The sequence below is a fragment of the Dermacentor silvarum genome, chromosome 5 (genome assembly GCF_013339745.2).
Source record: "Dermacentor silvarum isolate Dsil-2018 chromosome 5, BIME_Dsil_1.4, whole genome shotgun sequence".
Taxonomy (NCBI): Eukaryota; Metazoa; Arthropoda; class Arachnida; order Ixodida; family Ixodidae; genus Dermacentor; species Dermacentor silvarum.
In genome coordinates this window covers 32,402,242-32,415,285 of record NC_051158.1, presented here as the reverse complement: position 1 = coordinate 32,415,285, position 13,044 = coordinate 32,402,242, and the positions used below count along the sequence as shown (strand labels likewise).

The 13,044-nt window shown below is 46.0% G+C and overlaps 1 long non-coding RNA gene across 1 annotated transcript; it reads right to left on the bottom strand.

Annotated features, from left to right (window-relative positions):
• Window positions 1-1,043: 1,043 nt before the first annotated feature.
• On the bottom strand, window positions 1,044-8,251 carry LOC125945395 (uncharacterized). Its single transcript, XR_007466872.1, has 3 exons — window positions 8,167-8,251; window positions 3,556-3,611; window positions 1,044-1,137 (listed from the first exon to the last, which is right to left on the bottom strand). It is a non-coding gene; the product is annotated as an uncharacterized LOC125945395 (long non-coding RNA).
• Between the last annotated feature and the right edge of the window lie 4,793 nt (window positions 8,252-13,044).

Here is a 13,044-nt window from a genome sequence, read left to right as displayed (position 1 = left end):
ACATTGCTTAAGGCGGGAAGAGGGTTGAGAGGGAAAGAGGACCAGAAATGGCTATCGCTTGAGCCGAACGACAGAAACAAGAAGGGAGGAAAGGGAAACATCGAAGTGGCAGATGCGCTGTTTACGACAATTTCTGTTACTTTTCATGTGTGATTTTCAATCTCTGCAGTGGTGTTGTTTGAATCTTTGTTTGCGCAAAAGTTATTTGCAGTTCTAATATAACTAAATTTGTGTACCTAACCTAGATTAGGCATTTCTTCCATGCTAAGTTGCATCTCACCTTCTCTTTTTTTTCTGTAGCCCCTCCTAACCTCAAGTAAGGTTCCAAACTGTGGAACGGGTGAAGTAAATAAGTAAATGAAGAAATACGTAAATAAATAAATATATAAATAAATAAATGCTCGCTCGCGCTGCTGAGGAACATGTCCGTTTTAGACATTAAAGTGTTTTTAGGCTGCTTCAGACAGGGTGGTCTGACTCGTGATCATGACTTTCTCGAAATTTCCTTTGAGACGTTAGCACATTCTCGATGATATCTTGTTTGCAGTCCTCTAAGATGGTAAGCTTCCAGTCAGTTTTCATGTCAGTGCAAGTAACTTTGGCGAAGAATATTGGCGTCTGCGTAGATATGTCTTCTGTTCCTATAGCTCTCTGATGTTCTTCTTAATATATGAGTGAAATTGTTTTACAGCATTCATATGCGAAGAGATTGACCAAAGCCAGCTGAAAAAGTATACTAGTAAGCCAAAAGCATCATAACAATAACCAATTATTGATTGGCTTGCTATAATTCATTGTCGCGGGCCGCTGAAAGGCCTGGCGCGTCCCTCAAGTGTGTGACCCTCAATTTGTGGCCTAAAGAATAATTTTTGCAGTGATGATTTGACATCAAATTTAAGATACACGTTTTTTTCTAAGTGAAGGAAAGTTCATTAACGTTATCATTACAGCCCGGGATTTCATAATGCAATCGAATCAAACTTCGTTAGAACTCACCTTGTCATAAAACTTTAAGATATGATGATATCCAACTGACATGAAGCCTTGTCTTTTGGAGGTCCAACAGATACGTTTATTATTCTGTATTGGACCATTGACAGCCCTCTTTATGAAGAGTATTGCTGACATGTTAAGCAACTGAAAAAAAAAAAAGAAGAATGCTAAGTGAAGCGGTTTTTCCACCTGGGTTTGGCACTATATCGGAAGCGTCAAAGAGCTCCTTTTGAAACCGAAAGTAATTTCTGAGTTTTTTTTTTCTCTTTGTAAAACCAACATTAGGAAAGTTTAGTTTCACGTGCTCAAAAGATTGGAGCTCGCATGTCGGTTGCGTAACAAGAGTGCGCAAGCACGAAACGTGTCCGCCACGTTTCGTGTCTGCGCGTGTAGGCATGGATTGCTTGCGTGCGGAGCGCTCTCGCCAGATTCTGTTGCTGGCGAAAGTGTCAGATGTTTTGCGAAATGACGGCCGTTGAGCTGAGCGATTTCAGCAGTCGCTGTGCGGGGCTGTTTTTTTCTGCAGCGCTAGAATAGGATGCACCGAGAAATTTACTTAAAAGTTCTGACTCCACTTCACGTTATTAAAACTGCAAGTATGGTCCGAGATTCCGCTAAGTGGCTTCACATCGCCAGGAGGTCTCTAGCGGTGACAGGCACATGCGATGACGGCCTGGGCATCGGTCAAGTGCTGCGACTTGCTGCAACGCGAGCTTCATGGATTGCTTGCAATGGTCGCATCATCCCACAACACCCTCAGTGTCAGCAATTTGTACTTCTTACTGCTTCGCGGTGTGCCCAACGCGCTCTCAACAGTGGTCAACATTCAGCGTTTCTGCCGGTGTTTCCTGGCGGCGTGTTACTCGTCGTTAACCCGGAGATAAACACAAAAAGAAAATTCACTTCAATTCAAGTTTAGTATATACATTAGAAATGGTACATAGCTGTGCATATACAGAAGGAGGTACCAAGGGATAATCACCATTGGCGGGACCTCCTGTGCAAGTAAAACGAGCACAACTCAGTAGCGCACCCAGGATCTAGTGCCAGGGGGGGGGGGGGGGGGGGGGGGTTTACAGTTTGCCAATAGCCATCTAAACAGCACTAATTTCGATATTTTCACGGGAAATTGTCAAAAAAAGTTCGCTTTTTGCGAGTGTGCAGACGATTGCGCGGCTACATCTAGTTGCAGCACTCAAATGCGTAAGGAAAGAAAAGGGGTGAAACAAAAGGGGGGCCTCAGGGGGGGGGGGGGTTACAACCCCGAATATCCCCCCCCCCCCCCCCCCCCGTCGGTGCGCCACTGGCACAACTACAAAATGCTTAGCGAATGCTTAGCGAACCAGTCAGAGCAACTGATGCATCAAAGACAATAAACCGGCATAGGGAGATCTCGGACCTTTCGGGATTCGAAGGGGTCTGTTTTTCCACTGCTCAATATGTACCGGAAATTTTGGACACGGTTAACCACATATTTTTTGCAATTCCTTCTCAGTACCCGGGCATGGCCGAACACTTCACTGCAGCTGAGATCTAGCGATGCGTTTTATATCTGCGGCTTTGCGTCTTACGTCTATACATCCTTGCGTGCTGTGAAACGCGAACATGGCGCACCCACGTATAGTTAGAACACCGTTCCAGGCTCCAGGAGTCGATGCGCAGCCCTAAATCTTGTTACTGATTAATCCTTCGACTTTCGGGCGAAACTGACGATTCTTGTGATGAAATGTTGTGGCAGACGGCGCCGCCCCGAAAGATCCGTTATGGAGCTCATCCTAATAGCTTCGCTGTAGAAGAACTGTGCGAGCGTACCTATAAAAATATATGCTAAAATTGATCTTGGCCAAAGAGTTCAGACGCGAAACCCGCAAAATATCGATTTGGGCGCCTCCTAGCTGACACCAAACGTGGAGCCGTTTAAACGCATCGCGAAAAAAAAAAATGACGAAATAATTGCTACGATAACGCGCACACAGCCGTTGTGATGCATTCGTTGGAGGTGCTACCGCGATCAATAGGAGTTGCAACACGGGCATACATCCGTCAGTAATTTCAATAATGAAAACGAAAAGTGCCACGTTTCTTGTAAACAGCGTGTTACCACGAATGAGAACGGTGTTCAGCAATTTTACATGTATACGTGCAGCCACACGGACACTGCATGCGTATGCACATTTACTTGCGTATGCAGCAACTTTTTGAACTACGTACAGAGCTCCAGCGGCGAGCGCCTAATATCTAAAGCTCTCGGGTGTGCAGCTGGACTCTACTTCCTACGTATAGCACTGTATGGTCCAATTAGACCACCCTTCTGTACTCCATGATAGTTTTTAATGCGAAGCCTTTTTTGCATCTATCCAGGCACTTTTCTGAAGGTAGGTAGGTAGGTGGGTGGGTGGGTAGGTAGGCCTAGTTCGGTCTACTTCGGTAAACTAGTATGCCCAGTTTACCGAAGTCACGCTGTTTATGTTTTTATAAAACAAGCGAACCTTTAAACTTTGTTCGGGGTGCAGATTTACCTCCGAAGAAAAATTGTAGAAGTATTATCTGCCAGTAGCTTACCTTGCTCACATGTTCCATGTAGCCCTGGTCTTTTATCGATACTTTAGAATGATCACCTATAAATGGAGACAGTAAATTTATGCGGAATCCATCGAAGATAGTTATCTCATTAGGCAAACAGCTGGCAAAATTTTAGTGGAACAGTCAATTAGGTCAATTTATTAAAGCGAAGGATTTCTGTGCCGCTAACCCATACATTAGCGGGGCTGCTGTCTTGGCGAGTAGACAACTTGGCGCACTGGTATTTTGCCATTGGGAATGTTGCCGAACAGAAATATATTTTTTTTTCTGGCTACGGTATTCCTTAGCCGAGGAAGTTACAGCTCAGGCTGACCTCTCTGCCTTTCTACGAATAAATTTATCTCTCTCTTGCCACTGGGTATGAGCCCGAATTGACAACTAGGGCTACTGAGTATGTCACGGAGTGTCTTAAGCAACATAAACGCATTATATGAACTTCCATTTGTGTTGTACTTCTTTGTGCATACACTACTCGACATAGACCTCTCGACAGACCTTATACACTGCCTTCATTGTCACTGCAGAGACAGCTATATCTGAAGCCGGTGCGGCTGTGTCATCCGCTACAGATTTCACCAGGATACACCAGACAAGCTTCGCGATATTCAGACTCCAACATTGCATTCGATCTGTTCTTTACTCTTCATAGGTTATCGATAGAGAATATCCAATCAGGCAGGAAGAATTACGTCCAACCGGAACCACATGCAATCCTAAACGCTGCACACCGTAGCAAGGTTATCATTAACGAAATGCTTTTCGAAGTACATGTTAGCAGCAGCAGTCGAAAATGACGGCTTATGTTTCGATTCGCGGCGTTGAGGTAAACTACCTCATATGGTCAATTCGTTGCTATTGTTCCTCACATATATTACCAGCGTAACGATGCCGTGCCATTTCGGCACGTAGACGATGTTGCTCTGCCGACTGTTCTTTGATAATTTCTTTTGGCGTAGGGAAGGCCTTTATACGTAGATACGCTCAAGCCCACATGCCAAGCTACACGGCGTAGGCATGCGCACGAAAGCTCCCTATTTTGGTGGCAATTTTACATCCCGTGGCATACTGCAGCGGTCTTCGAGGAACCATTGCTAACCGTTCAAGGGAAAGCTCACCAATGTAATTCTCGTCTCTCTCATAACTGTTATCGGTTCGCTTTCCCCAGGCCCACCGTGGCCAGAGTTACCAGATGCCGCCAAGCAAACAAGCTAATAATCACCCCAGTAATGTCCAAGTTCTTCTCGTATCGCTTTTCCAGTTGGGCGTCCGAGACGCACCGCCGGAGACGGTCGGCGCAGTTAAGGAGCACTGCCGCTAAGGTTAGCGGGGAAGGGTTCGCTGGATGCTTCTGATGGATTGAAGCAGACACATATGAACCTTGAAGACAAATTCTATTTACAACTTGTTGCAAGATATATACATGGACATGCAAGTTGCAACTGGCACCCATAGGGCCACTCTGTATCGGCAGAGCCGATGGTGCATATAGCATCTCAAGTTCAGTCCAGAACGCTTGGTCGGGGCAACGGGACCACGTTTTCTATCCCTCGGTGACCCGCCCCAAACATTTACAACCGAATCGCCACCGAGTGGTTTCGAGTATGGTCCGCCGGCACACCAATCATTAATCCTGTACTAGGATCGTCGTGTGAGGGGTCTGCCGGTTATTAAAGCATTGTGCTTCATCTGCGCCCCCACGGCTTAAGCTGTCTGCTCCTCTACCTAAAAACAACCTACAAAATAAACGCAACAAGTGAGACGGTTACAAACGAAAAGAAATCTTACATCGCGCAAAGCAGCAGAGCCCAGCACGACGGGCTCAATTAAATACTAATAAGCAGTGAGCCCCAGCGAACTACGGTGGCAGGGTGAATGACAAACGGTGTCACCCTGTCTCAGGCTCGTATCCGTATAGGGTAAGCGGGGCAAATTGCGGCAGTAATTTGCAAATACCGCAAAGTTTTATATTTATTCAATAACATAAAATAACAAAACAGGAACATTCTTTTGGGTACAAGGTATGTGGTACATAAACATGGCTATGTTCCCACAGTTCAAAAGTTTAAGAAAAAAGAAACAAGAAATGTCAGAAATGTTTCATTTTGCCCCAATCTGCGGGGCAAAATAAGACGCTGCGTGGAGCAAAACGAGGCCGCCTCAAAAAAAAAAAAAAAAAAAAATTATGTAGTTCAGTTCTTGCCTGAGAACCCCTTGAAATTAGCTCCGTGAGCAGCCACGCCGTCTTCATGAACCCACTCTTTACACTACACGCTCTGAACCCAAGCAGAGCCTGGCGTTTGCAGGTCAAGCACCGCCAGTCTTTCTTTGTGCTGTTGCACTTTCTTGGACGTTTGCGCATTACTGGCTCATTCAACGAATGTAAGCTAGATATATCCTCACGAGACTTCTGCGAATCTTTTTGTTCTCTAGATGCAGAGCAGCGCAGGTGTTTCACGGCTTTCATCATGCTCAACTTGGCTTTGTGGAGTGTGGGGCTTCGGGCTACCGTGCCCGCAGTCCCGACTAGCTAAGGTCTAAAAAGGAGACACGTAGCTCGTCCCCACTCCGCAGCGCACACAAAAGGGCGCCGCGGCGGGTTCGCTGACTCACCGGCAAGGCGTAAAGACGACTCCAGCCGTGGCACAAACGAATGGGGGTTTATTCCCTGTAAGGTACAAAATTAGCGTACAGGACAGGGGTTACAGTACTAGGGTGGCCGCCGCAGACTACGGGTGACCGCTCCCGGGAAGTCTGCTCCGCCACACAGGCTCTTCCAAGCCAGGCTCGCCACGCAAAAGGGGGCCGCCTTGCTCAGAGGGGCGCGGGGCCAAGCGGGTCCTCACGTCCGACAGCCAAGAGCACCGCAAGTCAGTCCCTGTCGGGCGAAAGCGCCCGCGTATATCTTGGTTGCTGAAAGAGAGAGAGAGAGATGCCGGGGAGAGGGCGAGAGGGGCCCGCTCCTCCGGCACTGTTCGTACGCGCGGCGCACGGCGTAACGTGAGACGCGCGCGCAAGCAGCAGGCTCCGCGCCGCGCCGGCGCCAGCGGCCGCGAGGAATGTACGCTGTCCACTATGAGGCTGGAACAGGGTGTCCCCAGCGACCGCACGGACGAATGGCCCAATGCGCGCGTGAACTGGAGAAGGGGGACCAAAGGGGTCCCCACAGGAGCGATGAAGTTAGATTCTGTTAGAACTGTGCCAGCTTCACAGTTGCTTGTCTTGGTGTTTCCTAATTTCGGCACTGGAGAAATCTCATGCAAAGTATAACGCCTCTCAGAATAATTTTCTCGTTGTTCATGGTTTTACTCGACCAGGCTACGTCATCATTAGTGTCTTCGTCGTTTTCCACATTGTCTCCTGTTACGCTGGTGGACGGCGGCTCGTCAAACTCGGAGTCATCCAGAACAACGCGGGGAAATGGCCACACACCACACTTTCGAAATCCAGATGATATTCTCTTGTACGTCTGCACCATCCTGAACAAGAAAATATTTCATATAATGTGCGTAAATGAAAGATTCGTACCGAGAATTGGATGCACATTGAAAAAAACCTCTGATGGTCAATATTATTCCAGAGTCCCCCACAACGGCGTGCCTCATTATGAAATCGTGGTTTTAGCGCATGAAACCCCAGAATTAAACGTATTTTATACATGCAAACTAGATTCAGAAGGAAATTACCAGTTAACCAGATTGTAACAATACGAAAGAGAAGACACCATGAAATACCATCATACGAAAAAGGCGGCCATGGCGACTGCCGGCTAACTTGGTTTGTAGTTAGCACTTGTGCCATGTATTTAATCTCCTGTTTGGTAGACTAATGTGAGCTGTTTTCAGTAATGAATCTTCAGAAACTTACCCAGCATGAGTGTACGCATACACAGTGGTGACTAGCAGTAGTGAGTGTCCATATGGTTCTCAATATCGATAGAAATAATGCAAACGCAGCTGACACGTCTATTTGGGATCATTGGTAGGACATTGCAAGTTCATTGTAAAGACATTAGACGCAGCCTACGAGATTCAAACGCAGGATGAACCCTTTCGTATCCATCTCCTATAAAAATGATCTTTCTTCCACAGGCCGTGTACACCCGAGAAGAAGAAAAAAAGAGATGTAATTCTCTCCGCTCTATTTTCCTTATATTGGCTCGTCTTTTCCGCATTACTTTATCCCTTGTTGATGTCATTGACTTCTTTCATCTGGTTATATCGTTATGCTTGCTGTATTTATCCAGTAATGCATCGAAATAATTATTCAGTTGTTATTCGCCCACTATCCTGTCTCGTTTCTTGCTGTCTGCGTCTGCTCGCACTGTACGTACTTGCATCGTTAAGTCATAATAGGTGACTTGCCCTAACCATGACGTCATCAAGATGCACAATTATTTCCACTGCCAGCCAACTCGGAGATTCATTTCCATTAGACGATGTGTACAGGTGTACCAGAACGCTGGTCGGGGACAGTGAAAGTTCATTTATGAATAACATATTTGCGTACAACATTACAGAGGCGTACAACTTGCGAGTTTGTCAATGCAGGGACTGAATTTTAAGCTTTCGACAAATAACAAGCTGTACTTACTTTGGCCGTTAGAGATTACCGAGTTCATGGCTACAAGAAGCAGAGAGGACACAATAATTTTCATTGTTGCTGATCTGGCGTGAGTCTGAAAAAAAAAAGAGAGGAACAGAACTTGCATGCCTGCAAAGAGCATAAAATAACATTCCTTTGCCAGCTTTAGCTTGCGTTCGCCGCAGGCGAAGTATGCGTACATGTATAGCTGTCTAAATTAAGGTTAAGAATCTCTGGGAGCATTGACCGACACGACAACCAGCGCCAAGTCGCGCAATGCAGCTAAGAAAACAGCGACGGCAAACACCATAGCGTAGTGAGTACTGTTGTCCGAGCAATCGCATGCTAGGCTATTACCTATACACTGCCTCTGCGACTTACCCGTTTCTAAACCAAACAAAAGTATGTATACGGGATGATGCCTACAAAGCTGGTACAAAGAACTTGGAGGACGCCTAAAGGGAAGCTGAAGAGGTTTTAGATTTGGAAGACTTACGGGGGTTTTGGAAGGCTGACACAGTATAATTATTGCATTAATTGCAAACTTCTGCAGTTATTTTCTCGATTATGCGCGTAGCACAGCCGCAATCGCGGCTTAAATTTTCGTTGAAGCTCCGCCCCCTTCGCACGCCGAGCGTAGCGGTGAAAGACCGAGCGCGATGATGACGTCAGTACAGGGGTCACGTGAGCGCTCTCTTCGAATCACGCTCCTCGCCGATACCTAAGATGACGGACGTCAAGATCGTCAGAGCCGTCAGAGCCCGGCCGCTAAACGGCTCGCGGCGTCTCCCGCATACGCTGCGGCTTGTCTTTGCTAAATTAAAGCAACTAGTGCTGCCTTCTGGCCTGTTAAACTATGATTTTCGTGTTCAGGGGGTGAAAAACTATAATAATTCGTTGAAAGCGCACTTTTTTTTTGAAGAGTGATTCAGCTGCCATTTAAGATTGCCACAACATTGCCTTTAAGAGTGGAACGCGATACATTCGAAGATTCCTGACTGCTTCTCACGCTTCCAGGCAACTGCAGCTTATGTAACCGTGGTGTTTACCGGGAAACGCTGGCGGCGAACGCTATGCACGAAGGCGAGCTTCCTGGTAGAAACCTGGCCTCGTGCATGGGCCGATCCCGAAGGCAGTGCACAGCTGCGACAAAAAAAAAATCATTTTCAGGTTTCTGTTATTGTTTGGCACTTTTAATATTTCAGTCTGAGAAGATATAACATAAAATACGCCCGCTGTCGGCGTTCCTTCTGTCTCATTAGATTTGTTTGTGGGCTTTCATTCTGAAAATTCCGAGGCATAACATTGTCGGGAATTTAAGACAAGGTATGAGCAACATTAGTGATAGAATGGTGTGGCTATATAACCCCCCAAATACCGCATCTCATATAGCAAGGCGTGGCATATACATATGCCTCAATATATGCGGAAATCTTCGCTGACGGACAACGACGCCGACACCGGATTTTCTGACATACGGGGCCCTTAACGCTGTCGCGTTAATAAGCGGCTGCCAACAATACGTATGCTGCTAAAGAGCAGTCGCTCAGCCCAGCTTATGGGAATAGCTTAGAAGGTGGTATATGGACACTAGGGCACTTTGCACCTGTGTGCGCTTACCCTCGCTACTTTCGCAGGCGTTCTCTCGGATGAGGCGCTGAACCACGTGCTGGTCAATGATTGTGGGCTATTGTTTTAATATTGGAGAGGTGTACTTGGTTATTTGGAGTTGATGTTGATTATTCCAACCTAAAAGAACATGCGCATGCTATGCACTAAGGGTGGGGCAAAAGTTTTCGCATTCAAATAAAACCCCACAAATATGGATGAGATGCACTGGAACAACATAACTTTTATGTTAACTTAGTATGTTATGTTCTAAATAGACAAATTCAAATCTTCCTTTCGAAAAGTCCACATTTTGCGCGAATGCAGGCCTTGAGTCACTTAGGAAAGGCATCGATGGCGGACGAAAATGCGCAAACCAGACTGCACTATCATGCAGAATGATCCTTACGTCCCCTGCAAGAAGGGCGTTGTTTACAAAATTCCACTCGCTTGTGGAAGACACTACATTGGTCAGACCAGCAGGTGCTTGAATGTGCGCCTTCAAGAGAACAACAAAAACTCGGCAACTTTGCCACAGACGGCCACCTGGCGGCCCATGGTAAAATAATGTGACGCGCAGCCACCTTGTCATCCTCTTTTCGGTTAGACTATTGTCGTGTATCGTCACTGCAACAGCTTGACCAGGGTAATCGTAAAAGCTACCGAGATGGCACGGGAAGGAGATGGTTGCGTCAGTAGGCTGTCGGTAGGTTTATATAAAAAATAGAACTTGAACTCTTGACATAGACGGCACGTGGCAGTTTATCTCCTTCCTCTCTGCAGATTCAAATGTCTGTTAATATATGCTCAGGAACCGCATTAAAACCTTTGTTGAAAGTTAGGGCTAGCCTTGTCTCGACTTGTCTCTCGTCCGTACTATAGTATACACTACGTTAGTGCTATCACAATCGAGGACGGTGCGGATGTAGTCTTCGTCTAATTAACTCCATGCTTTTGCCAATGCCCGACGTTCTGCGGAGAAGAATAGAGCAGGCTGTGCTTTTTAACAGAGCCCAGACTTAACAGTGAAGCATGTTTTGATTCGGGCTGAGGGTCATACTGAGGCGAAAATAAATCCAGGGCCGTTTTTAGGGCACCGCCTTCGCCCAGTGAGCCGGAGCATAATCCTGCTAATACGTCCACTGATGATTTCTTAAGTGTGATTGTACCCAAGGTAGGATCCCCCTTTTCAGGACATCTCATCATCACTGCCTCGCGCTATTGCAGATTGGAACAATCTTCCAGACCACATCGCATTCATGTCAAACCGCGAAACATTTCATGATAACCTGAATACGCTCTTTGATAATACTGTATAATGATGTTCCATGTGCACAACTACTTTTTGTAACCTTTGTTTAATTACCTTTTTTTGATGCTAACCATTTTTTGTTCTGTTGAAACTTACCCCCCTTACTCAATGCCCTTTGTTGGACCTGTAAGGTATTATGAATAAATGAATAAAACATAATTTGTGCTGTTCTCATTAGGCTCCCTGTTCGAAGAAAACCAGGGGCACCTTTCCATCACAAGTGATTGCCCCAAAAAGCATCACTGATTGAGTGTGAGAAATTCGTGGGGCAGTCCGTCCACTGAGGTTGGCTTCGTCTGAGGCTTCCCCGTCAATACACTATCGTTGGTGGGTTATAAATGTTTTCATATTGAACACTATCTCGTCCGTGAAGAGAATGCCGCGATGGCGTGCCACGCTGCCGAAGTGGTTCAACGGGTCGCTGCCTCTTATGGTCTCGTTCATGTACTCTGCTGAGTCCATGAGCTTTGTGAACCTTGTACTTGTGCAACTTTCTCTCACAGTTCTTCGGGCAGAAGTTCAGAAATTCCTTTAGTTTGAGCCGTCTTGCTTTTTTTTTTACAACTGATTTCGGAAGAGGGCGGGAACTTTAGCCACATCCGTTATGCGAATCGCTGTAAGCGAAGCATTCATTTGTGTTGTCAGGAAACGCTCTTATTTATGCCTCGCTGAACGAAATCGTGAGGTGCTTCAATGCTACAATAAGAGTCTGTTGCAAGAGTAACACACCGAATTCAATTTGTTCGGTATGAATTGTTTCTCAAACTACTTAGTTATCTCCTTGATCGTTCAATAGTCCACAATATGTTTCTAAGTAAAAGAAGATATTCAGATCCAACACACTCAGGGAATTGATGTTATGCGAAGCATTTTGTGGTTAGATGGGTACCCAGCAACGTTAGGGGTTTTTCGAAGAGTTGCCAGGCGAACCAACCTGTTCGTGTAATGCCAGAAGTTACACGAATAACGTGTGACGCCAGGTGCCATTGCCACTTGACTGGCCATTCGAGGCCCTTTGCGTGTATTCGCGGGCTTCTTTCACGCACACACACACACAAAAATTATGTAGCGCATGTTTCTCATAGACGCTTTCCATCTACTTATAATACTTGAGAAGTTGATTCATTAAGTAAGACTACTTATGTAATTAGACGGAATGCAAAAAATAGATCGATCTGAGTATCTGCAAGTGACGGCAAACAACATTACCTTGGTTCTGTGCAGTTACGTGGCCTTTGCACATTTTTCAATCTTGGTGCATGATAGTTGGGACGCCCTGTATATACGCACCACTGAATGTTATTTGAAAAAGTAGTGTCGTTCAGCGATCCTCTGTTCTCAGTTGTCAAAGAAGAAATTAGGACATTAAACCTGTACACGTGTCCGCCTATAAGTACTTTGAAAGCGCGTTGACCTATCATTGGAATAGGGTATAGTGCTGGTAAAACATCCGCTCGTGGGGTGCGTATAGCGGCCCTGTGGTATTAGAGATGTACGAGCTGGCAAAAGCTTTGTCATTGCATAACTAGCAGAGCGGGCGAAAATCCTGACATTGAAAGATCTTAATATATCATGTGTCAATCTCTTAAGAATTGTACGAGACAAATCCTTGTTTCAAATTAATACGCTGCAACTGACGGGGAATACGAATGTCTAAGGTTCATTAGAACACGAACAGAAGGTGCATACCGCTGGAGTGGAAGAATTGAGGAGCATAAGAATGCGCAAAAAGGTCATTCAATCTCGCGCAGGCGCCAACACAATTTAGGTAGGATGTGGTGGCGTGAATACTGGCGTAACGGTGTCTCCTGTCACCCAAGTTGCGAAACTAACGGTTTATAGAGCGAGCCTGTGCCCATCAAAACAGATAACACTCAGCACAAGGATCACGGCGATAGCGGCGAGCCCACTCCACGATCGTTGAAATCGCGTCAGCGGGACAAGCACCTCGGCTTTTATACATGACT